The 27,467-nt window shown below is 38.1% G+C and overlaps 1 long non-coding RNA gene across 2 annotated transcripts; it reads left to right on the top strand.

Moving 5' to 3' along the window:
• Window positions 1–531: 531 nt before the first annotated feature.
• Window positions 532–5,454, top strand: LOC133663266 (uncharacterized). Of its 2 annotated transcripts, XR_009828275.1 has the most exons (13): window positions 532–688; window positions 940–1,016; window positions 2,516–2,593; window positions 2,683–2,757; window positions 2,863–2,889; window positions 3,008–3,198; window positions 3,401–3,518; window positions 3,672–3,763; window positions 3,879–3,956; window positions 4,046–4,119; window positions 4,219–4,359; window positions 4,563–4,633; window positions 5,310–5,454. It is a non-coding gene; the product is annotated as an uncharacterized LOC133663266 (long non-coding RNA). The 2 variants fall into 2 exon arrangements; XR_009828276.1 differs by lacking the exon at window positions 4,563–4,633.
• The last annotated feature ends 22,013 nt before the right edge of the window (window positions 5,455–27,467 follow it).

Below are 27,467 nucleotides of genomic sequence, written 5' to 3'. Positions count from 1 at the left end.
GCCTTCAAGTCGCCCAACCCGCGTTACTGTCACATTCGTTTTGGCTCCGCCTAGAGGATACAGCTCCGCCTCTGAAAATTGTACGGTCAGACAGCTGATCCTGAGCGGACTCGTGTCTGATTCGCATACGCGGACGAGACAAACTAAACCGGCGCGCGCCGCCTAGAGTTATAGGCTCCGCCTACGCGCGCTGAGCCGACCAATGTCTGCACCCGCAGACGTGGACGCGCCTACTAGCGTGTACGCGCATGAGCCAAGAGCTCTGGACTTTCTTTGCTGGAACACGAACGTAAGTATAGATTTATTGATTTATTGCTACATTTGCAGTAAAGATCAGCCTTTGTGTTTCCATCATCATTTATGTATGATTGTAATGACGTTGTTTGATATTAGGACTAGCAGTAAAACTTTATATTCTGTAAAAAAAAGGCTTTTATTTCCAGCGCCGCCTCCCAGAATGCTTGGCATGGGGACGTGCGTCTAACGTCACGTATTCAGAAAATTCGAAATGGCTGCACGCGGGAGGTGAGGCCCGAGCGAAGAAAAGTGGAAAAGAGTGTTATTCCTCAAAAAACCCACACAACGACGGTCATTTTTTCGCCGTGCTATTGTAAAATTGTCTTTTATCTGTGTTTTGTGTTCCGGGGGACCCCGACTCCAGAATGTGAAAGTTTCCCGCGTGAAGCCGGTGAGTAAAAAGTTCAATACAGTTAACTTAGGCCATCTTTTGTTAGACGCTGTGAATGTGTGTAGGTTACATGCTACGATATTCCACATATTTCCAACTGCTTGAAACGAAAGCGTACTTTATTGTCAGTGTTGTTTAGGCCCAGGTCGCTAACGTTACTGCGTTAGTCAACAACGTAACGTTAACGGAGTGGAAACAGCCGTTATTTGCCATTAATATGAGTGTGTATTATTTCTTTCTTTGTTCTTTAGTGGAGCTCGAGATCCTGTTTACTGTGGACTAGCTGTGTGTGACGCCATGTTGTTTTTGTTTCCATTACAAAAAAAAGGTATGTCTATGTGTTTTTTGGCATAGTTAATTGTAGAAAAAAATATAAAATGAGGTGATGTGAGTGTGAAAAATTGCTGCACATATTAAGGATCCTTTTTCTTGATCTAAATTTTTTTTATTTAATTTAACCTACAATCGAATATTAAACTTCAAACCCTTGTTACGTTGAATGAGTTTAAAGCTTCTGTGAAAGGACTGCAGTCTACCTTGTCTGTATGCACATGTGTTATGTGAGCAAGTTTTAATGTCGTAAATGTGATGTTTTATGTATTAGTTTACTGTTTTTAATGTAACCTTGCTGCTGCCCTCTTGGCCAGGTCTCCCTTGGAAAAGAGATCTTTGATCTCAATGGGATTTTACCTGGTTAAATAAAGGCTAATAATAATTTGCTGGTGTATATATTTTATATGCTGTTTTTTATTTAATTAATTTATTAGAGACTATTTTATGCTTTATTTACCTTTTTTTATTATTATTATTTTATTTACTATTATTATTATTATTTCCACATGTAAGCATAAATAATTGATCATATTAGTACATTGTTTGATTGCTTTGCTTAATGCATTCCATAATTTAATTCCACATACTGATATACTGAAGGTCTTAAGTGTTGTACGTGCGTACAAATGTTTTAAATTACATTTCTCTTTAAGATTATTTTTCTCCTCTTTTTTTGAGAATAATTGTTGTATATTCTTGGGTAGCAGGTTATAGTTTGCTTTGTTAATAATTTTAGCTGTTTGCAAATTCACTATGTCGTGGAATTTCAGTATCTTTGATTCAATAAATAAAGGATTTGTGTGTTCTCTATATCCAACATTATATATTATTCTAACTGATCTTTTTTGTAACACCGTTAATGAATGAAGTGTACTTTTGTAATTATTTCCCCATATTTCTTCACAATAACTCAGATATGTAACACTAGTGAACAGTAGAGAATATGAAGTGATTTTTTGTCTAGAACATGTTTTGCTTTATTCATTATTGACGTGTTTCTTGCTACTTTATGTTGTATATTTTTTACTTGAGATTTCCAGTTCAATTTATCATCAATCATTATACCTAGAAATTTGGTTTCATTTACTCTTTCAATTTCTGTTCCGTCTATTTGTATTTGTGTTTGACTTTCTTTTCTACTGTTACCAAATAGCATTATTTTAGTTTGACTGAGATTCAAAGATAGTCTGTTTTTGTCAAACCATCTTTTTAATTTGTTAATTTCTTCTGTTATTATTTGTATTATCTTCTGTGTGTTCTCTCCTGAACAAAACGCTGTTGTATCATCCGCAAATAATACTAACTTTAAATATTTTGTAACTTTACAAATGTCATTTATCTAGACATTGAATAATTTAGGTCCTATATTGATCCCTGAGGTACACCACAGGATATATTTAGCGTTGTAGACGAAACCACCACATTAATATTAAAGATATGGTTAACATTCTTAGTGCTAAAGATATTCCCCTCTCCTTGTATCCCTTCTCCCAGCTCCACCGTCTCGCCGAGTGCCAGCAAGAGTCATGAGTACTTGTCAACTCGACTCCTCAACTGGAGATAACTTTCTAGGTAAAGACTGATCTCCAAAATAATATCTCAGCATCCAGTAACCATGGTTAATAGATCACAACCATTTAATACCAATTTATCTCCCTTAGCACCTCACCATGGGGAAGGATGTATTCATATGCCTTCACCAGCACATGCATTTAACATGCAGAGAGTTACACAAGGTAGGGACTGATCTCTGTATACACTACACCCATAATTTCAAACCCTACTTTACGATTGAGCTGAAGTTCTGACTATTATGACCTGTACTTTTACCTTTCTTATAGTTCTTATCACCTTGGGGCACCATTCAGGTAAAATCTCAGCTCATCTTACTTGCTTATTTGTATACACTAACACCTGTGCATGCTTTTGTCCACGTTGTTCCTTTGACGATGAATAAATACCCCTTTTCTTTCTTTCTACATTAAGGGTGCCTTTTCATCTGATTAAATTTATAATGAACAGGGACATTGCGGTTGTCCCAAGTGGATGGTATGATGATAGGATGGTTTTCTGGCCCAGCTATAAAAACACAGACAGAATTGAAAGGGCCGCTTTAAATGAGGAGCAGCATGAGCCAAACTGGCCAAGATTTGACGTTTCTGTTGTCCGAACTTGTGGTATGCAAATTCATAATCTTCTTGTTTCAAAATAACGTCATAGTTGCTTCTCTTTATGCTTGGAATAACCTATTGTGTCTATGTTCTGACCAGGTCTCTTGTAAGAGAGAGACCTGATTTATCATCATCAATAATAATAATATTCTGTTCAGCTCTACAGCTAATTTGAAACTCATGTTCATTTTAACATATTCAATTTTAGACAACTACAAAGACGCATTAAAAATAATGCAACAATATGGAAAGGGCTGCAACACCTCAGACCTGCAATCTGAGGCAGAGAACGAGGAGCTGCCAGAAAAAAGGTACAGGAAGCCAGTGTAAGTGTGTTCTGTCTTGTTTTTGTCATGTTTCTACAGTAATAGGAAGGTTATTTCCGGTAGCATTCAAAAATAGACCAGAGATGCTTGTACTATATGTATATTTGGCAATTTTGGTATTGCAATAATCCTAATGATATTGTTACCCAACAGGCATCGTCTCGGGGACTCAGATGATAGCGAAGAAGACCCGGGAAATAGTGACCTCACATCTCTGGGGTTGGCAAACCAATTGCACAGGCAGAGTAAGGAATAATCTCTTAACATCGAAAACAACAAAACCACCACATTAATATTAAAGATATGGTTAACATTCTTAGTGCTAAAGATATTCCCCTCTCCTTGTATCCCTTCTCCCAGCTCCATCGTCTCACCGAGTGCCAGCAAGAGTCATGAGTACTCGTCAACTCGACTCCTCAACTGGAGATAACTTTCTAGGTAAAGACTGATCTCTGAAATAATATCTCAGCATCCAGTAACCATGGTTAACAGATCACAATCATTTAATACCAATTTATCTCCCTTAGCACCTCACCATGGGGAAGGACGCATTCATATGCCTTCACCAGCACTGCATTAAACATGCAGAGAGTTACACAAGGTAGGGACTGAACTCTGAAATATTAGTGTATAGATAGGTCCCTTGGGTATTACCAGTCATGGTTAACTGATGGCTCTCTCACAATGCCCACCTCACTAGGAACGGCAGTCCCTCCTCGACTCCCTCCACCCCCCTCACCAGCAGCCCTCAACATGTGGCAGACAGAGGAGCCTGGATCCAGCCTGGCCTACAGGCCAACATGGCGAGGGGGAAGAATGGCCGACAACATTTCCTGCTCTGGTGAGCAATAACTGACAAATACCGGATGGTCATTCTGTGCCACAAATTTTGGAAAAAATTCAAATTCACAAGCAATCACATATTTTCTTCAAACTTTGTCAATAACTTTTGTCATTAACTAAGGTCAATAGCTAATGTCAGGATTATGAGTAATGAGGATAAACACTGAAACATGTTAATTTTATACTGCTGTTTGTCAAAAGCGCCTGAGGTAATCCACATCCTTAGCCAGCTGGAAACTATTAAGCACAACCAAGACCAGCTGATTGCGAAGGTAAACTTCTTAAGCCTTGAATAGGTCAATAATTCATAATGACATTGATTTTGATTCATTATTATTTTTTAAAGAAAGAAACAGCCTACATGGCAGCTTTGTGTGATTAGAGTAAACATTGCTACATTTTCTTGTTACATTTCACCTGTTTGCTCTTTAAATACCATTTTAATGTTTTTTATTTATTTCGATCGTATTTTTAAAAAATGTGCCCTGGGGCCGTTAAAAAATGACCTGCAGGCCACAAATGGCCCCCGGGCCGCACTTTGGACACCCCTGGCCTACACGAATACAAACATAGAATGATAGTACAAATATAATAAGAAAACAATGTCAACCTCCCAAAGTTGGGTTATGGATATTTATTTATGCCCCCCACCCCCAACCCCCCGCCGCCGTCATCCAACAGAGCCAAACAAGTACTCTGATCAAGGAACCAAATAACGATATTGTTTAAACATTTTGGATGTCTTGCACACCTATACCCTGATCACAAATTCATAGTTTACGCACCTTATTTTAACCACCTCCAGTAACTTTAAGTCTTTTTTTTTTTTTTCAAATGTAATCTCCTTAATACCTATCACATATTTTGTATTGTGTAAGCATACTTGGCTTTGGATGCTTCCTACCATAAACATAAACGTATCTGTCTTGTAATCTTGTTTGATTACAGGTGCTGTGAGTAAAAATGTGTTGACAAGGTCAGCCACGGACGCTGAGGTCACCAAACACGCCATCAGGTGGTTCAGCTTGGCGGGGGATCGGGCAACGAGGAGACGAGTCCCGCTTCCACCTCCTCAGGAGGAATAGAGATGTATATGTATAAATAAACAACCTTTTATTGGACTTCTTGTCATTCACCAGTTATTCATTTTCTGATATGTTAGCTGTGCATGGAGCAGTGTTTCCTTGAAGTTGTAGCCTAATAGATTAAATATGTATATTTACTTTTTAAATATATATTATATATAATTACTTTATAGAGTGAATTGACCATTTTCTGTTTCTGCCTATTGACAATATTGTTAGTTTAAAAATACAAGGCAATGCATATGTAAGCCTATATTGCTGTAGTAGGGCTTAGTGATTTTTTTAGTTTCCTATTTTATCCTACAGCAAGAACAGAAGGGATTTTGAAAATAAGATAAAGGGGTCCAACACGGCCAGATGAGCCAGGGTTTTTATGAGTCCGTTGCTGGTCCGCGGCGGGAGGTTAGGCTTTGATCTTGGGTGCGGAGCGGATGCAGCGCGCCGTCACGGCGCACCCGCCGCACCCGCCGCACCCGCCGCGGAAATAAGGCTTTGATCATGGGTGCGATGCGGATGCAACGCGCCGCCACGGCGGATCAGCTACCCGCCGCCGTGGCGGATACGTTCCTGAGTGCAAATGGACGCCGATGCGGGTCCGTTTCGCGGTTCCGTTCCGGAAAGCGCGATACCTGCGCGGGGGATCCGCCACGGAGTGTTTTTGCTGTGTGGGTTGCTGCTTACGTGCAGTAATTTCTTTAGATTATCTGAACCATTTGATGATATTACGGACCATAGATGGTGGAATCCCTAAATTCCTTGCATTAGCTGGTTGAGAAATGTTGTTCTTAAACAATTTGCTCAGGCATTTGTTCACAAAGTGGTGACCCATTCCTCAACTTTATCAGTCTTTTTTGCCACTTGTGCCAGCTTTTTTGAAACATGTTGCAGGCATCAAATTCCAAATGGGCTAAAATTTGCAAAAAATAACATTTTCCAATTCGAATGTTAAGTATCTTGTTTTTGCAGTCTATTCAATTGAATACAAGTTGAAAAGGATTTGCAAATCATTGTATTCACTTTTGATGTACGATTTACACAATGTGACAACTTCACTGGTTTTGGGTTAAGTAGGTTTAAACATACAAAATTAGCTAAAAAGCTAGGCAAACAACTTTAGCATGCTGGCTTCCTGTTGCTAAGAGAATAGACTTTAAAACAGCTCTATTTGTGCACAACTCTTTTTATAGTGTTGTGTCAAAGTACTTCTCTGATATTTAGAGCCATATGAACCAATGTGAATACTTTTATATCCACACATCTATACAGTTGTGGTCAAAAGTTTACATACACTTGTAAAGAACATAATGTCATGGCTGTCTTGAGTTTCCAATAATTTCTACAACTCTTATTTTTTGTGATAAAGTAATTGGAGCATATACTTGTTGGTCACAAAAAACATTCATGAAGTTTGGTTCTTTTATGAATTTATTATGGGTCTACTGAAAATGTGATCAAATCTGCTGGATCAAAAGTATTCATACAGCAATGTTAATATTTGGTTACATGTCCCTTGGCAAGTTTCACTGCATTACGGTGCTTTTGGTAGCCATCCACAAGCTTCTGGTTGAATTTTTGACCACTCCTCTTAACAAAATTGGTGCAGTTCAGCTAAATTTGTTGGTTTTCTGACATGGACTTGTTTCTTAAAAAAGAAGAAATTGAAAAACAGAGGTGGAAATTGTGGGGACAAGACAAAAATATATGTGTATATATGTATATTTATATATGTATATATATATACATACATACACAACCCTGACAAATTATTTTAAACCAAACGTCATCCCTGAGTCAAAAAGTTTGGGGACCCCTGATGACTGTCTTCTGTGGTTTTGAATTAGTTATTTGGTTCTCAACAAATTAAGCAATATCGTGATTTTAGTGATTTAAATGTATTCTTGTTCACATTTTTTCCGAGCATCAGGAAATAATCTAACCATATATTATTTTCTTATCCTGTTCAGGGTCACGGGTGAGTTGAATGCTAGGAATCTGAACATAAATCTATCAAGCAAAACATGTAAACAATCACGATAATATCAAGGAATTTGTTCATATGAAAACAATCTAAGCTACATTTTTTTGACAACTTAAAAAGAAAGAAAGCAGCATTCCAACAATCTATCTAATCTTGTTTTATTTATGGAGTGTGACACGTGGTTAAATAAATGGCCCGTGGAAAGGCACCGACCGGCCTGCGATATTGTTTGAACATTGTAACGATAATGAGTGTAAAAGAGGCACTAAATGCTGCTCACCTAGATAAAAAGCATGCCAGGTGTGAGCAGAAGCAAAACACAGGTCAGCTGCAAAAGCCGCAGTACAAAATCTACTCGTGTTCTGCTCTGGTGTAGGTTAACGAGGTAAAAACATTCTCAATACACATCTTGCCGTTAGTATCTGAGGCCCTGTGTACACTAAGCCGGATAAGGTTATCCAGGGTAAATTACACCTAATCTTATCCGTGTCCACACACAACAATGCCACCGTTTAAGATCCCTGCACCCCTCCGTCCGCCCGCGCAACGCGACCTAGTACACATGCGCGGGGAAAAAAAATTGAAAAATAAAATCCACCTGAGCGTCCATCTGCTCCAAGCTGTCCAGTAGATGACTTTACTTCACTGTGAAGTTGTTATTTAAAAGAGCTATATTGTAAATAGTTTGCTTTGCATTTTATGTGCAAGTTTTTAAATTAAAATGTATCTCCTTTGAACAATATCCAGTGTTGTGGTATTTCAATAAACTGGAATTTAGTGTGCTGTGGGGCCCTACTGTAGTGAATCACACCTGAGCCATCATAAATTAATCAAATATGTAATCGACATGAGAAAGTAGACAATGCGATAAAGAATATTTTATAACAATTACAACAATTAATCTAGACATAGAATACCTAAAGTATTGTTGTTGTGGGTTGACTCCGCTGTTGGGGTATTCTTTTGTGAGATATAGCGTCAGGGGATAAGCTGGGTCACCCCAAATAAAAAAAGAGCCCGGATCTTCATCTTCCAGCAGTTGTTTGGGACACAAGGTGATGGTTCCATCTTTCAGCTGCGCACTAATGGCGGAGATAGCGAGGATGTGGGCATCATACACGCTGCCTGGCCATTTCACAGTCACACCCATAAAGCAATTTTTTTTTATTATTATTATTTTTTAAATGTATTTATTTTTTATTAAATCAACATAAAAAACACACGATACACTTCAGTGACGTGCAGTCAGGGGAGGCAGGTGAGGCGGGGCCTCACGTGCCATCATGGAAACAAAAAAAATGTAAAAAGAAAAAAAAAAAATTAAATTGTTATATGTATCCAGTGATTATACTATAAAGTTATTTTCCATTTAACTTCACCAGTTTAGATTGTTTTTATTCTAAATCGCTGAATTTTCACATTTGCCGTTCAAATACTGAGAAGAGACTTGCGGTGAGTCACCAGCCAGTTGAGGCACGTCACTGAGTTGAGCCTCACCATGGATTGCGCAATGACTCGGCTAACTGCTGGCCTGCTGTGCAGTGAGACCATATTGCTGTATGAATTATATTATACATTTCCATAGTTTAGTTAGCTGAGGTATATAATGTACAGTGTATTTTGTCAACAACTGTATGTGTGTAACGTATTTCCTCTCGCCTGAACTTTTAACATGGAGGATTACGTATCTAAAATAAAACAGTTTTCCAAACTGGACTTTCAATCGAAGCAGGAGGTAATACTTAAAGGAAGATCTCCATCGAGACAGAGAGACTTTTAAAACTGAAGAAAGATAAGGAAGACTTCTATAAACAAGTTATCGATGCTTTTGTTCAAAAGGAGCTGCGCATGGACTTCATTTATAAGTAAAGGTAAGACCATAATAAAGTTTTTTTTATTAAATGTGCTTTTTTGTGTGCTACAGTTTGTATGTGTAAAGTTAAAGTTAAGTTAAAAGCCTACTGAAATGATTTTTTTTTATTTAAACAGGGATAGCAGATCCATTCTAATGTGTCATACTTGATCATTTCGCGATATTGCCATAATTTTGCTGAAAGGATTTAATATAGAACAACGACGATAAAGTTCGCAACTTTTGGTCTCTGATAAAAAAAAGCCTTGCCCCTTCCGGAAGTAGCGTGACGACACGGTAGGAAGGACTGCTCATATTTTCCTATTGTTTACACCAGCAGCGAGAGAGATTCGGACCGAGAAAGCGACGATTACCCCATTAATTTGAGCGAGGATGAAAGATTTGTGGATGAGGAACATTAGAGTGAAGTACTAGAATGCAGTGCAAGACATATCTTTTTTCGCTCTGACTGTAACTTAGGTACAAGCTGGCTCATTGGATTCCACACTCTCTCCTTTTTCTATTGTGGATCACGGATTTGTATTTTAAACCACCTCGGATACTATATCCTCTTGAAAATGAGAGTCGAGAACGCAAAATGGACACTCACAGTGACTTGTATCTCCACGAAAATACATCGGCGAAACACTTTAGCTACGGAGCTAACGTGATAGCATCGTGCTTAACTGCATATACAAAACAAAATAAATAAATCCCTGACTGGAAGGATAGACAGAAGATCAACAATACTATTAAACCAGGGACATGTAAATACACGGTTAATGCTTTCCAGCCTGGCGAAGCTTAAACATGCTGTTGCTAACGACGCCAGTGAAGTTAACGTAGCTACGGAGCTAACGTGATAGCATCGTGCTTAACTGTATATAGAAACAAAATAAATAAATCTCTGACTGGAAGGATAGACAGAAGATCAACAATACTATTAAACCAGGGACATGTAAATACACGGTTAATGCTTTCCAGCCTGGCGAAGATTAACAATGCTGTTGCTAACAACGCCATTTGAGCTAACTTAGTAACGGGACCTCACAGAGCTATGATAAAACATTAGCGCTCCACCTACGCAAGCCAGCCCTCATCTGCTCATCAACACCCGTGCTCACCTGCGTTCCAGCGATCGACGGAAGGACGAAGGACTTCACCACGATCATCCGTGTGGTCGGTGGCTAGCGTCGGCTAGCGCGTCTGCTATCCGAGTCAAAGTCTTCCTGGTTGTGTTGCTGTAGTCCGCCGCTAATACACCGATCCCACCTACAACTTTCTTCTTTGCAGTCTTCATTGTTCATTAAACAAATTGCAAAAGATTCACCAACACAGATGTCCAGAATTGCACTTTATAAATTAATCCGGCCGTATTGGCATGTGTTGCAATGTTAAGATTTCATCATTGATATATAAACTATCAGACTGCGTGGTCGGTAGTAGTGGGTTTCAGTAGGCCTTTAAAGTACCAATGATTGTCACACAGACTAGGTGTGGTGAAATTTGTCCTCTGCATTTGACCCATCCCCTTGCTCACCCCCTGGGAGGTGAGGGGAGCAGTGGGCAGCAGCGGCGCCGCGCCCGGGAATCATTTTTGGTGATTTAACCCCCAATTCCAACCCTTGATGCTGAGTGCCAAGCAGGGACGAATGCTGGTATGAGCTTTTAAACATAACCCGTTAACTGCTGCCAATGAAATGGTGAATAAGATACTCTTTAGGGTTCATATGTTTGTAAATCTGACTGTGATGAAGTCAGTGCCTCACCAGTCATGAACTTCACCGCACGTCACTGATACACTTACAATTAGTGCACCAACCCAAAAAACCTCCCTCCCCCATTTACACTCATTCACACTCTTTCACACAAAAGGGTTGTTTCTATCTGTTATTAATATTCTGGTTCCTACAACATAGAACAATACAGTCTGCAAGGGATGCAGTCCGTGAAGCATACATGATTGTGTGTACTGCTGGTCCACTAATAGTACAAACCTTTAACAGTTAATTTTACTCATTTTCATTAATTACTATTTTTTATGTGACTGTTTTTATATTGTTTTACTTTCTTTTTTTATTCAAGAAAATGTTTTTTATTTATTTATCTTATTTTATTTTATTTTTAAAAAAAAGACCTGGGGATAGGTTGATTGGCAACACTAAATTGGCCCTAATGTGAGTGTGAATGTTGTCTGTCTATCTGTGTTGGCCCTGCGATGAGGTGGCGACTTGTCCAGGGTGTACCCGCCTTCCGCCCGAATGCAGCTGAGATAGGCTTCAGCACCCTCCGCGACCCCGAAAGGGACAAGCGGTATAAAATGGATGGATGGATGGACCTTTTCTTCACCAGACCAGGTTGTCAATGAAATTAGATTGTTTAAAGGGTTCTTAAAACCAGGTCCAGTCCAGATTATGTCCAGGTCGGGCTCAGCAACACACACACCTTAATTTATGTACACTGAAAATTGTCAGTGCGTGGACTATGAGGTGGTTGTTTTCCCGAGATGCAAGTGAACTTGGACCGGACATGGCGTGAAGGTAATGACATCTTTATTTTAACACTAATAAAAGGAATAAACAAAAGGCGCGCACAAGGGCGGAAGTACAAAACTTGGCTATAAAAACAAAAACTAGCACAAAGGCAGAACTATGGACAAAAAACAAAAGACACTAACTGTGGAATTAATAAACAAAACTTACTTGCGATGATGTGAACAGGGCAGCATAGACTATGAAACAAGCAGCGTGAACTAAGCATGAAACCGTAAACATGACATGAAGCAGAGCGATGACGCCAGAAAGACAGCCTGGCAACTGGAAGCTTAAATAATAGTGACATGATTAGTGACAGCAGGTGCGTGACTCAAAATGTGAAAACGTGAGACAGGTGCGTGACATGATGTGAACCAGGTGAACCTAATGGTTGCTATGGTGACAAAGCAAGGGAGTGAAAACAGGAACTAAAGTGTCCAAAAACCAAGCAAAACATAACTAAACAAAACATGATCACAGACATGACAAAAATTAGGGAACACAACAACAGATTGCATATAATCTGTAAACAAAATTAAATGTTCAAAATAAATAAATAAATAAATAAATAAATAAATAAATAAATAAATAAATAAATAAAGCAATATTTATAGTCACACACTGGCTGTATCACATCCACAGGAGGAAGGGGCCAAGTTTTTCGGTAAATAGACTCACATTTGAAAGTTCTCTTGCCGTTTGAGAAGTGATGTATCAGAAATAGCTGCAATCGCCCGTTTCCTTCTCTTAAGGTATTGATTTGTGAGTTACAAAAGCGCCTGTACATGTACAAGAAGGAGAAACACGGGCATGTCTGGATGATCCGCCTCCATCTTTGATATGAAGCTGACTATGGCGCGTTCTTTCAGATGTCTCTTCCTGTGTGGAGCGCGGTCTTTCTGGCGTCACTTCCTGTGTGGGCGGGGTCTTTCTGGCGTCACATCCTCTCCGAACTCTGTAAACGATCAATGAGTCCATACAAAGCTAAGTGCCGGAGATTCAAGAAATACACGGCTGACGGGTAAAAATTTGTCAGAGGAACTTTAAACGATGGTTTAGTGTGGCTGAAACGGGGCTTAGGCTAAATAATTATTCCTTAAGGGGTTAAACGACTTCTCTCTTCTAAGTTTACAGTAGCCATTGACTTGAAACACCTCATGTGATGACTGACCTTTGTAGTCACAACAGTCGCTAATTATGCCTATGTGTCATTTACACAACACAGCAAAGACAGTGGTGCAATATGAGCAACTTACGGTATTTCCTTATGCACTGGCTGTGGAGTCATGTATTTACTCAACTGCAGAGAGTATCAATGATTTATCTTTTTGATAGAAAAGGGATGGATAATGTATATCCCATTGGATCTCGTGGCACATGCAATGAATCTAAAATGGCAAAAAGTGCATACAAATGATTCGATTCGCACCTTTTTATCTGGATGCACCACAGTTTAATGGAACATGTGTTATTCTTTTACAAAGTCTTCATTTCAATTATTTATGTAATCGTGCAAACTGACCTACTAACAACTATTTTATTCTCTTTTCAAAGTCATATCAACAGCACAAACTCAACCACATGTACACACTCCTCAACACTGCTAAACTGAACCCAGCAGCATGGAGTCGGCCAATTACATCACTACCCTAATTAAAATAAAACAACGGGACTCCCTCAATCTGTCCTGCAGGGGAGAGAAAATGAGAGGAGGAGAGCATAAAGAAATGGCAATAACAAAATCCCAATCTGGTCTGATTGTCAAACTGTTACTTTTAATTAAAAAAATTGTATTCACTGCAATTACCTCCAAACTCGTCCCCCGTGGCTCAATGAATATCAAAATGTTTCTTCAACATCCTGTGATAATCCCACATGAAAGAGCGTTTTCTTATTGAAATGTGGCGGTTTTTCAAAGAAGAAATGACTCTTCATTGTGTTCCCATTGACTTGTGCACACAAGTTTAGATATGTGCTTTGGAAACTGAGACGATGGCAAGTCTAAACAGACAAGGTTGTCTTCAGTCTAACCATCATTCACTTATACTCTAAGATGTCAGCAGAGGTGGACTTTGATAAAAATGTTGCTTTGGACTTTTTGGTCCAGACTGGCTTTTCTACATTTTTAGACTTGACGCCCCGCTTTTAAAGCTCTTTATCAGACTTGAATGTGCGACTGGACGTCAATCAGTGGAAAACTGCTGAAAAACTCTCAAATAAGCTTTCTTTCTTGCAGGCAAACAATGGGAGAAAGAGAGTGTTGTTGCAGTTGGAACCAGAGGTGGGACCAAGTCATTGCTTTGCAAGTCACAAGTAAGTCTCAAGTCTTTGCCCTCAAGTCTCGAGTCAAGTCCCGAGTCAAGACAGGCAAGTCCCGAGTCAAGTCCAAAGTCAAGACTAGAAAGTCTCAAGTCAAGTCCCAAGTCCTGCATTTTGAGTTTCGAGTCCTTTCAAGTCCTTTTAACCACAGACTAATATTTTTACACAGATTGTGTATGCTTTTAAAACGCTGTATTTATTTATTAAAACAAGTGCATTTGAAATTGCAGGGAAAAAATGGTGCTGACATTGCAATTCATAATAGCACTATTAACCAGTCATTTTAATAGTTTAAACAATTTTAAACATTTAACTCATTCCTTTACAGAATAAACACATTTGCAAAAACAAACATTAACATACTATTGGTTGTATTTTATGAAAATAACATTACCACAAAGTTGAGAAGGAGCAAAGATCTTCAATATTTGTATGTGAGAATCACAAAGAAATCTTCTGGGGGAGGATGACCCCCCTACAGGGGTTTGGTTTACAAACTTTCAGCCCCACCTAAAACAAAATTCACCAGCCGCCACTGATTATGATGCATTCTCATTTTAGGCAAAGTATAAGACAATACTTTCTTAACAGTATAATTGTAACCAGGAATAATTCTTCAAGTAACAATATTCAAATACTAACATTGTTGGGTAAGACAGCATTTGGTTTTATTCTGAATCCAGTGAAACAGATTGGTGGTTTTAGCTGATATAAAGACTTTCAGGTGTTTATATATGTTTAAGTATTTGGCAGACGCTTTTATCTAAAGCGACATACATAAAAAATAGATATAAAACAATCACTGTAAACATTATCATTTAAGGGAAGAATGTAATACAAAATATCAATACAAAGTGTCAAAACAGAATAAACTCTCTGCTGCTGCAGCAACAGAGTTACAGTCTATAGGTCCCTAAAATATATAGATATCTAATGTATTCATACATTGTTTATGTAGGATATACGCATGTATATATAATCTAATCATATTGTTTCTTCAATTTAAAAATAGCTGACCGTTTTTTCCCCTCTTGTCTGGGATTATATTCCCAGTTTTGATCTCGGACGTCTGGTCATTTATAGCGTATAAGAATATTATATTACTGTTAAGCAAACTATGAATAATAAAAACGCCAAAACATGTGTCCGTTATCATAGCTACACGTATGACAAAAAAAACGCGTGAAAATCAGTGGTATTCAGTGAGGTAAGATGAATTAAATGTGCTGACAGTTCATTGCTCCTGGCAAATGAATTGCACTGAGTGGAGCGGATCACCACTCCAAGATGGCGGCTCCGCGTCTCGTCTGCGCCAGTAGGCAGTAGCGCTCAATGCTGCGTACCCTTATAAGATGTCTATGGTTATAACGTTAGCAGTGAGTTTACAGCCTCACTGATTTAACTACACAGCAAATAAAAGTCATGTTACTTAGCCAATAAACGTTATCTTACATTCAAAACTTACCCTTCTTTGTGCAACTTCAAATGTCGAACGAAGTTGGAAGTTGTTGCGTCTGTAATATTCGAACTGCGTGATTTGCATACGGCAATTCGTTTTTTGTTGACCAAGTCGTAGTTTTTATACCCGAACGAAACCAACTTTGGCATAATTGTTTCTCACTGCCGCATTGTTTGACAACTCATGTTCGGTGGTTGTCCTGCCCTGTCAAGTCGAGTCTAAAGTCATCAAATTCATGACTCGAGTCTGACTCGAGTCCAAGTCATGTGACTCGAGTCCACACCTCTGGTTGGAACTAGTCATTGTGTTACAACAGCCATTTTCATTGCAAATGTTGATCCACAGTCATAAAGGTGCTCTTCGAACAAGTTGTACACAAGAAATGTTCTACAAGCTGGTCATTCAGTCTTTACACAAGGTTAGGTTGTGAGTTCAAACCCCGGCCCAGTCATACCAAAGACTATAAAAACGGGACCCATTACCACCCTGCTTGGCACTCAGCATCAAGGGTTGGAATTGGGAGTTGAATCACCAAAAAATATTCCCGGGCGCGGCCACTGCTGCTGCTCACTACTCCCCTCACGTCCCAGTGGGTGATCAAGGGTGATGGGTCAAATGCAGAAAATAATTTTGCCACACCTAGTGTGTGTGACAATCATTGGTACGTTAACTTTAACTTAACATGTGAAATGTAAGCGTATTTAAAGGGGAACTGCACTTTTTTGGAATTTTGCCTATCGTTCACAATTCTTATGAAAGGCAAGAAGACAAAATGTTCTGTTGTTTTTTTGCTTTCTAACATATACAAATCGGCTATACTTGGTGGCTAGCAATGCAGCTAATAGGATCAATCAATTCTACCTCTAAATCACTTTCAAAATGAATAAAAAAAATCGCCAACAATACTTAACCTGTATAATCACCAAACTGTAGCGGCATTGTTAATATGTACTGTACTGTGCAATCTACTAATAAAAGTCTTGATCAATTAATCAATCAAAGCACAAAACGCGTTTAAGGTTGTAATGCACAACACAATGTGATTTCATGTTTTGTTTGTACACAGCTAGCCAGATGCTGTATGCTATCTGTCATGATACACACATGATGAGCTGTGTGTATCATGATCAATATAAAGTGTGACTCACTTGATGGACAGTTGTCTGTTTGGTCCAGCTGTCCAGGGACATTGTTTCCAGTTAATTATGGGTAAGCCACTAGCTTGGCTTCAAGTTCCACATTTTGCAGCTTGGGTTCACTTTCACCTCACTCTCTCGGCTTCCATCTGCTCCAACATCTCACTCTTCCTTCGTGCTGGCTTCTAAAAGCAGTAGTTCATCCTTCATAAATCCAGATTCAAATAGATAAGGTGGGGAATCCTCATTTGTCCAAAATAGTCGTCTTCGTTGTTTGTTACTGAATCTGCAATTAGAACACACACCCACGTTTTGTATACGGAAGAAGGAACACACATTTGTTGCCAGAAGTCAGACGTGCGCTGCTATGGAAACAGAAACAAATGCGCTAAGGGATTAAAATGATCAAAATACGCTACATATTGCACATATTACATATTGTTACGAACATGTCTATTACTACTTTACATATATACTTGCAGTGTGTATATAAAACGTTGGAGGGTTTAGAAGTTGTTTTAGAGAGCTGTGACGGCTACTATGGTGACTCCCATTAGCTGCATCTTCCAAGTGTTTTTTATCATCTTTAACACCCCCCCCCCCCACCCCTTTAAAAAAAATGTGTGTTCTTGCCTTTCAAAATTATTGTGAGCGATAGGCAAAATTCCCAAAAAGTGCAGTTTTATACAATATTTCTTATCTAAAAGTCGTGTCACATGTTAAAAGTGTGCTGTAGTGAGTGCCCGCCCTGAGATCGGTAGGTTGTGAGTTCAAACCCCGGCCGAGTCATACCAAAGACTATAAAAATGGGACTCATTACCTCCCTGCTTGGCACTCAGTATCAAGGGTTGGAATTGGGGGTTAAATCACCAAAAATGAGTCCCGGGTGCGGCCACCGCTGCTGCCCACTGCTCCCCTCACCTCTCAAGGGGGGACAAGGAGATGAGTCAAATGCAGAGGACAAATTTCACCACACCTAGTGTGTGTGACTATCATTGGTACTTTAACTTAACTTTAACATTAAAAACTACAGTAGTTTGATGAAGTAATGTAATACTAATTTACAGCATTTATGTTGAGTACGACAAGGGGGATGGAGACGGCACGACAGCAGGAGGTCTAGCGCAAAGGGTTTTATTGAGCTTTTGATGAATACGTAGTGTGTATGCTACTATGTGTGTGCATGCGAGGTTATGTGTAGAATTTAACCAGATAGGATTTACCGGAGGTTGTTGAAAGTGCGTGTTGGTTGTGGAAGCAAACAAGTCCAAAGGGGCGAGGCAAAAGAGGTCCGTGATCCAAGCGTGGTCCGTGGGGCTGGAGGGATATGTCGAGGATCGAGGGAGGCAGTCTGGGTCCAGGGGAAGATCAGCGAGTGAGGCGCACGGCTCACTACTGAGACACGGAGACAACTGCGGGAACAGGAGACGACAAGGACAGGTAAGTACGGGTACGAGGGAACAAGGAGAGAGAAGACACAGGAGAGGAGCCAGAGACGCGAAGCTTACTGAGACAGAGGCTACGTTCCTGCGCAGAGTAGTCAGCAGAGTGAGCCTTTATGCTGCTGCTCCTCATCAAGTCCAGGTGCGTTGATTGTAGATTGGTTCCGGCTGTGGAGGCGCGTGGCCGCGGTCTGCGGGCACATGTGGGGGTGTGTCCTGCGGTGCTCACTGTGAAGCCTCTAGGTGCTACCGCCGTGGAGGGAGAAGCAGAATGCGCGTGCGCCGTAACAATTTACCTTGGATATAACGACTTCTACGGTGTCTTCTTACAGCTGCTTCTGCATCAATCACACCATCAGCAGCTTTCTTTATTTTCATGGATAAACATCCGCTGTTTAGATATTTTTTTTATCATTCTTGGCTGTCGTTCGACTGCTTCATTATGCTTGGAAAATAAGAGTTATGTTGCTCCATAGCTACAAGCTAATGCTAGCGAGTAAGACGCCACATTTTTTAGGGTTTCAGGATTCACTGTGGCATTTGCTATGCCAAATATGTCAAGCCTTTGTTATAGTTTTGATGATCATGGCTTACAGTTTTTGAAAACCTCAAATTATCTGAGATTTTCAATTTGAGGTTTTCTTAAACTGTAAGCCATAATAATCAAAATAATATCAAATGAAGGCTTGAAATATATTGAGTTGCATGTTATGTTCCTATGTCATACATTAGTTTCACCTTGTAAATAAATTTGCTGGAATGAATGAACCTTTGCACAATTTTACATTTTTAGAAGTTCCACCTGTACCATGTTACTGTCTGTATGTTTGTCATTCCATCAGTCCAGTGAGACTTCTGTTAAAATGCACAAAGCACTTATTCTATTGTCGTTTTACTATTCCACATTTAAAATATCTTAGCAGTCAGCATGGCCTTTCCTTTCTTCCCGCCTATGTTTTGCTCTTTTTGTTTCTTTGATATCTTTACATTTAAGAACAATCTGATTTACTTTAACATACTTCAATATTCAATGTTTGGACGTTTTTTCATCAATTCCAAATTGCCAAATTCACAATCGCGATGGGTCTAAGAATCGATCTATCTATGATGTGGGCAATCACATCCGGAAGCTGGAAATAAAGCAATACGTTACAACATACATGAATTACTACTATTACTATATGATAATTAAAGATGCATTATTATTTTATTCATAATCAAATCATAGCCCTTGAATAGTAATGAAATTGTGAGGTGTCCAAATATTGCCATGTCTAAGATAATGTTTAGATTTCCCAAGTTTTCACTTAACTTTTGAGAAATATATTTTAAAACAATATTTTTCAGTTCCCAAATAATATGATCTTCAGTGCATTTAAATCTGGTCTTTCCACCTTAGTTGTTTCTATTACACTTTGGTTGTGCATTTCATTTCCTTCTTTTCATTATGTCTGTAAAAGCCAGCTAAGATAAATATCCACTTATTAAACCGTAACATAGAGCAACTGTGTCATGCATCAGGCTAATAGCTGAAAGCCATGGTTCAATAAGACAAGGTTGTGTACAGGCTTAGTTAATGGAAGTAGTGACGCTGGTGCACCCCAAATGTCATTCATCAGACTGCACGTTATTCGTTAGGGGCTACAAAGCCCTGCCATCTTGCACAGGACAACTCATCCATTCACCACAGGCTACGGCACCCGTCGGGCTATGGAAATAACAGATTCTGGAATATAGGATACTGATAGGTCATCCATGTAGAAATGATTGGTGTTGGGAGAGCTTTGTAAGTGTTTGATAACAAAATGTGGTTATTTTATAATTTCTAAATATCCGTCTATGCCTAACGAGGTTGTGTTAGGGACGACCCGTCCCAGGCATTATGACCCCACTTGGAACACTGCTGCCCTCTGCTAATTAGCCAAGTTGCTTGTGGTCTTGGTGTTCTGCAGCACTGCTTGGAAAAAGATCCAAGAGGTGTTTCAATGTTTTCTTGTTAGGCAAGAAAAATGTGGTAATTCGGAAATCTAAAGACAAAAAATATGACTGAAGGAAGGGCTGTCAGGGTCGATGATGAAGGCAAGCATGAGCCTCTGGCCAATAAAATGGTGTACTAATATTAGCACACACATACTCTTGATATACCACAAAATCAGACTAAAACTTATGGGATTAGTGTGATTGAACACAAAAAGCATTAAGTAATGGGACAAGCTATCATTTTTAAATTTGAGTATTCATAAAGGAGTATGAAGGAGAATGTATGTGATTTCTGCATTGCAAAGCACATCCAGAAGGAATCCAATCACATGTGTAGTCTAGTTTTTGAGGTTGCACTTATTGTGTAAGTGACCTCTATGCATATGTAGCCCGGCCCCCTTGGTTCACAGTAGGGCTGCCGCTGCAGGTATTGGTTATTTTAGTAATCAAATCATCTATTGATTAGTTTGTTGAATTAATAAAGTAATCAGATACAATTTACTATATAGCCTCAATCTGTATTTTATGAAAAACTATTTCAGCCATAGATATATATGAATGAGTAGATAGATAACACAACAATATGTGGTTTTAGAAAGCAAGAACATTAAATCAAGGATGCTTATTTCTGTAGTTCTGTAACAGACTCTCTCTGGATGAACTCGCTGGAATAATAAAGACAATATAACATACATACAAAAACGTGGATGCATGTGAAAAAGTGCAATATATTTATCTGTACAGTAACCTATTTATTTATTTATATATGCACCTTATTGCTTTTTTATCCTGCACTACCATGAGCTTATGTAACAACATTTCATTCTTATCTGTACTGTAAAGTTCAAATTTGAATGACAATAAAAAGGAAGTCTAAGTCTAAGTCTAAGTCTTATTTATTTTATCACTTAGCAGGCATATACAGTTATTACATATCTAGTCTTCTATGTATAGATATAATTGTTCATCATTAATAAGTGTACACTACCTTGACAGATAGTTTTTCATTTTCAAATTCAACACCATGAATGTACGATTAATTTGCTTGATTTGCTGTTTTTAAACATTATGCTGTTTTTAAACAGCTCAACACAAAAATGATGACCATGCTTTTAAAGTTAAAGGTAAGTTAAAGTACCAATGATTGTCACACACACATGAGGTGTGATGAAAGTATTCTCTTTCTGTCTTGCCTCTGGTGAGGGCGGTCACATTTTTCTCCGCTCCCTCCTTCCCTGCTTGCTCTCTTTGTTTTTGTCTTGTCTGAACTATTTTGAAGCCTCTTTTCTTGAGCTGTCCTCAAATCTAAACATCAAAATGAATTTGATCAACTGGACTCTCGACGCAATTGACACAGTCTTTTCGACAAGGAAAAGAGGTTCGGGGGAGCCTGGCTGCCCTGATGGAACCATTGCTGCGGGGTACGTGAGAGATTCCTGGAATACTTGGAGAATCATGTGCCTCTCAGTCCTTTCCATCGAGGACGTGGAAGACATCTACCTATTTGGAGCTGTGATCGCAGGGCATTTGCTGATTGGGCTGGGCATTGCTCTGGTGTATCGTCAAATTCGGAAGACGATGGCAGCCACTCAAGGGGCCAACAGGCTGTTCAACGCAATGGAAGGATTGGGTCGTGCTGTGGGATCACAGACTGGAGCGATTGCTGATTTGAATCGCAAGGTAGATTCCATCTTGATGAAGTTATAGAAAGAATAAATTGGAATTGTCAGAGCCAGCATACAGAGCAGGAATGTCATTGTTTTGACTGCTCGAAGAAAAAACAACATCTTAATCTACGATTTGACTCCCTCGAATGGCCTTGAGGAACAGGCTGTTTGAAAACACTCCCCTGAGGACTCCTCAAAGATGGACGCTTTTGACCTTTCCCTTTTTTTTCAAAAGCACCTGGGTCGGACTCTTGAACTCTTGAACTCTTGGGGCCGGCCTCGGCCCATAAAGACAATTCCAACATCTCACCCAAGTTAATTGGGCATACATGCACGCACACACCCCTCCCCAAATCAACGCCTTCACCACTGCTTAATTCCTCCGGGGTTGTGGGGGCTGAGCAGCGCTCAACAGCAGCTGCCGGCCTCCAAAGCCCTGTTGGATGACTCTGTTGCGAGTTGTTGTGATTACATGTACCATGTTTATGTGTGCCATGCTATGTGAGGTTTTTTTCCTCTGACTCAGTCTGGACCATTCCTGAGGGTCCAGCCTCAGACTGATATTTTTTTTTACTTCCCCCCTTCCCCAATGTCACCTTTTTCCCACCTTTTTAAGGAGCGCCTAAGTGAGGCTGATCCGTTGGCGGTCCCGTCTTGTCTCCCTGTAACGTATGTCTGCTCTTAGCGGGATTGTGCCGAAAATGTAATTTCAGTTCTTATGTGTCTTGTACATGTAAGAATGGACAAATAAAGCTGATTGATTGATTTGACCCATCACCCTTGATCACCCCTGGGAGTTGAGGGGGGCAAGTGAGCAGCAGCGGTGGCCGCGCCCGGTAATAATTTTTGGTGATTTTTAATAACAGTGCAAAAAAAAATTGCCTGCAGTATGTATCTTGCCAGATTTTATATTTTGTAGGAATACACAATTTGTATTGCTGCAGTAGAAGCACTTGCATTCAGAGGAGGAGCTACACTTCCATGTTTGGATACAAGTTTCACACATTAATAACATAAAAGGTGGATGGACTATTACGATCATGCTTTGATTGTCAAAGATGTTATGTAATGTAATGTAAAATTGGGTTGAGTTTTTTCTTGCCCTGATGTGTGATCTGAGCCTAGGATGTCCTTGTGGCTTGTGCAGCCCTTTGAGACATTTGTGATTAAGAGTTATATAAGTCAACTTTGATTGATTGATTGTTAAAATTGTATATGTTTAACTAAATAAATAATTCTGATTTTCTTCGCATTACATGTTGTACAGGTTAATTATATTCATTTCTCTCTGCAATAGAATGTTTAACCTTCTCTATTTATTAATAAAGTGTAATATTTAGCCTGCTAAAGATTTTGTAATTGTGGACTCAAACACAACATGTTACAAAATAATTTATACAATATTCCAACCAGCCAGAAAATACCCCGCCCTTCTATTATTCAATTCATGTATTAGCATTTACTTAGGTGCAAATATCACAGATTACATTACAAAACATCTTTGACAAAGCATGATCTTAATGTAAGACCCTTTTATTTTGTTAATGTAGTTAAACCGGGTGGACTTTCGCTGATGTGTTGGACTTTCACAATATTATATCAGACCCACTCGACACCGAGGATGTCGTTGTGGCTTGTACAGCCCTTTGAGACACTAGTGATTTAGGGCTATATAAATAAACATTGATTGATTGATTGATGTATAGTGCAGCGCTTTTATTTTGAAGCCGGAAAAGTGTTATTGGCTTGAGACAGTGAAATTGTGTCACAGTGAAAAAGATTCCTTTCTTGTCAGAAAAACAACTTGCAATGGCTTTGGATCTGATATTTTCATAATGTACCCTTTTCTTTGTCCATTTCTGCTCCCTATTGTCCCGCTTGCGACTCATCAGTACCTTGTGAACGCAGCCAAGTTTCTCCCGCTACGGAACAGCCAGAGGGTTTAAAACGGACACGTACGCGTTAATCGTGCATTAAAACAATTTGCCATTATTGGAACTTATTGTTATTATTGCGTTAAATTTGACAGCTGTAATATTTTATTTATAAAATCCCCTGACAAGCAGGGAACCCTGCGAAACAGGCTTGTAGGGATGATATAGCCTCTGTGTTTTTTACTGATCTAACGTATATTCTGCTCCACCCCGGTATTGAGCACTATATAACGGATAAACCACAGAAACCTTGACTATATATAAATATATATATATATATATATGTATATATATATATATATATATATATATATATATATATATATATATATATATATATATATATATATATATATATATATATATATATATATATATATATATATATAGTCAAGGTTTCTGTGGTTTATCCGTTATACAGTGATATATATATATATATATATATATATATATATATATATATATATATATATATATATATATATATATATATATATAATATATATATATATATATATACTGTATATATATATATATACTGTATATATGTATGTATATATGTGTGGGTATAAATATATATATATATGTAGATATATATATATATGTGTGTGTTTATATATTTCTATATATATATATATATATATATATATATATATATATATATATATATATATATATATATATATATATATATATATATATATATACATATATAATGTATATACATATATATGTATATATATATATATATATATATATATATATATATATATATATATATATATATATATATATATACATATATAATGTATATACATATATATGTATATATATATATATATATATATATATATATATATATATATATATATATATATATATATATATATATAAATATATATAAATATATATATGTATATAAAAAGTATTTAGTCAGCCACCCATTGATTGTCAATGGGTGGCTGACTAAATACTTTTTTGCCCCACTGTATATATATATATATATATATATATATATATATATATATATATATATATATATATATATATATATATATATATATATATATATATATATATATATATATATATATATATATACATATATATATATATTATATATATATATATATATATATATAGTATAATAATGTATAATAATAATATACATTATATTACCAATATGATATTCCTATACAATATTTGAATTTAAGATGCATAAACTATTGATTTACAATCTAATCGTATTCCAAGAATCTTAATCTAATATATTCCAAACCTACAAAAGGAAATGTAATATAATTGGATTTAATTTCTGTCAACATTTTCATTTTGCTATTGTTTTTATTTGTTAACTCCAATGTCAGTTAATTGTGTTATGGTCTAAGTTAATGTGGATTTTTGGATTAGTTATCGCTTTCTTTTTACCTGCTCCGATGTAAAAAAAGAAAAAAGAAAATAAAATAGACAGCTTCCAGCCCACAGCTGACCTTGACCCTGCACGCATCATTATGGTATACCATCCATCCAGAAACTTATAAAGGGCGGGTTTTAGGGTTCAGGTTTCACTATACTGCATTTTGTTGGATTTATTTTAAGACATTTTACAGTTTATTCACTCCTAACCATGACAAGTGGGACTATTTCTTCCACACGACCTAGTAAAAGAATGTCATAGTGGTGTGTTCACTGCCCAGTCTTCTGGACAATAGGTGGTAACATGGCAGAATGATACAGGACGCGTGTGCTGGGTTCTGTGGCCATGCGCATAAAAAGCAGCTGAGCCTCTTGTAGAGCCAGCACCACCCATGGGAATGATTTGATGTCACATGCACACACCCTGTAACAAAGATTGTGCTTTGTCGGCAGTTTGCGTTATGTCCAGGCCTGATCCTGGACTAGAAAAAAGCCCTTAGTGGACATCCAGAACTCTTCCTAGACAACAGGTGGCATTGTGACAAGTTAATTGAAACATGAAAATGCATTCATTTGAAACATTTTTTTAACCATTCATGATTTAGATTGCCTTGAGTCACCACAAACGGAAAAAAACAACCCTGTCTTATCTTGAAAATAACTGACATAATGAATGACGTCTAGAGATAAAAGAGCGAGAACCCTTAGTGCCTAATGTTGAGATGTCTTTTTAGGACCTCATTATAGAAATAGCTTTCTTGCTGGCAAGAATTAAAACAATCTAATTGCTCTAAGATGTTTGGATTTAAGGCACAGGCACCATTCAACACGTGTATAAAACATTGTGACAGGAGCTCCCATAAAAATGTTGACTGGGAGCCACTTACAGTATATACAAAAGAGTGGTTTTGAAGAAGCAAGTGCATCTTGTTGATGTTGGAGGTCCAGTATTGATTATAAAACTAACAGACACCAGGAGACACTGTCTCACAAGCTGCTGGAGAACAAGCACATAGCACAAGACTTGCTATCTTTATTTGGGGTGTGCATCTCTCACATCTCATTTATATTTGAATTAAACACATACAAAACAGGTGGTTATTTTATTATTAGCAAATAGTAGAACTATCAACTTCAAGGCATTGCAATCCAAAAACCTAAAGAAGAGCAGATATGTGTATTGAAAAATGCTAATTTTGATTAGAACTGTCAATTAATTTTCTTCTGTTGTTTCTTAGTTTAGTTGTATTTGTATTTGTTCTACAAACCCCACTTCCATATGAGTTGGGAAATTGTGTTAGATGTAAATATAAACGGAATACGATGATTTGCAAATTATTTTCAACCCATATTCAGTTGAATATGTTACAAAGACAACATATTTGATGTTCAAACTGATAAACATTTTTTTTTTGTGCAAATAATCATTAACTTTAGAATTTGATGCCAGCAACACGTGACAAAGAAGTTGGGAAAGGTGGCAATAAATACTGATAAAGTTGAGGAATGCTCATCAAACACTTATTTGGAACATACCACAGGTGAACAGGCAAATTGGGAAAAGGTGGGTGCCACGATTGGGTATAAAAGTAGATTCTATGAAATGCTCAGTTATTCACAAACAAGGATGGGGCGAGGGTCACCACTTCGTCAACAAATGTGTGAGCAAATTGTTGAACAGTTTAAGAAAAACCTTTCTCAACCAGCTATTGCAAGGAATTTAGGGATTTCACCATCTACGGTCTGTAATATCATCAAAGGGTTCAGAGAATCTGGAGAAATCACTGCATGCAAGCAGCTAAGCCCGTGACCTTCGATCCCTCAGGCTGTACTGCATCAACAAGCGACATCAGTGTGTAAAGGATGTCACCACATGGGGTCAGGAACACTTCAGAAACCCACTGTCAGTAACTACAGTTGGTCGCTACATCTGTAAGTGCAAGTTAAAACTCTCCTATGAAAAGCGAAAACCGTTTATCAACAACACCCAGAAACGCCGTCGGCTTCGCTGGGCCTGAGCTCATCTAACATGGACTGATACAAAGTGGAAAAGTGTTCTGTGGTCTGACGAGTCCACATTTCAAATTGTTTTTGGAAACTGTGGACGTTGTGTCCTCTGGACCAAAGAGGAAAAGAACCATCCGGATTGTTATAGGCGCAAAGTTGAAAAGCCAGCATCTGTGATGGTATGGGGGTGTATTAGTGCCCAAGACATGGGTAACTTACACATATGTGAAGGCGCCATTAATGATGAAAGGTACATACAGGTTTTGGAGCAACATATGTTGCCATCCAAGCAACGTT

This window comes from Entelurus aequoreus, linkage group LG02 (assembly GCF_033978785.1).
Source record: "Entelurus aequoreus isolate RoL-2023_Sb linkage group LG02, RoL_Eaeq_v1.1, whole genome shotgun sequence".
Lineage (NCBI taxonomy): Eukaryota > Metazoa > Chordata > Actinopteri > Syngnathiformes > Syngnathidae > Entelurus > Entelurus aequoreus.
Note: the sequence above shows the minus strand (reverse complement) of the source record. Positions and strands in the feature narration are given on the sequence as shown.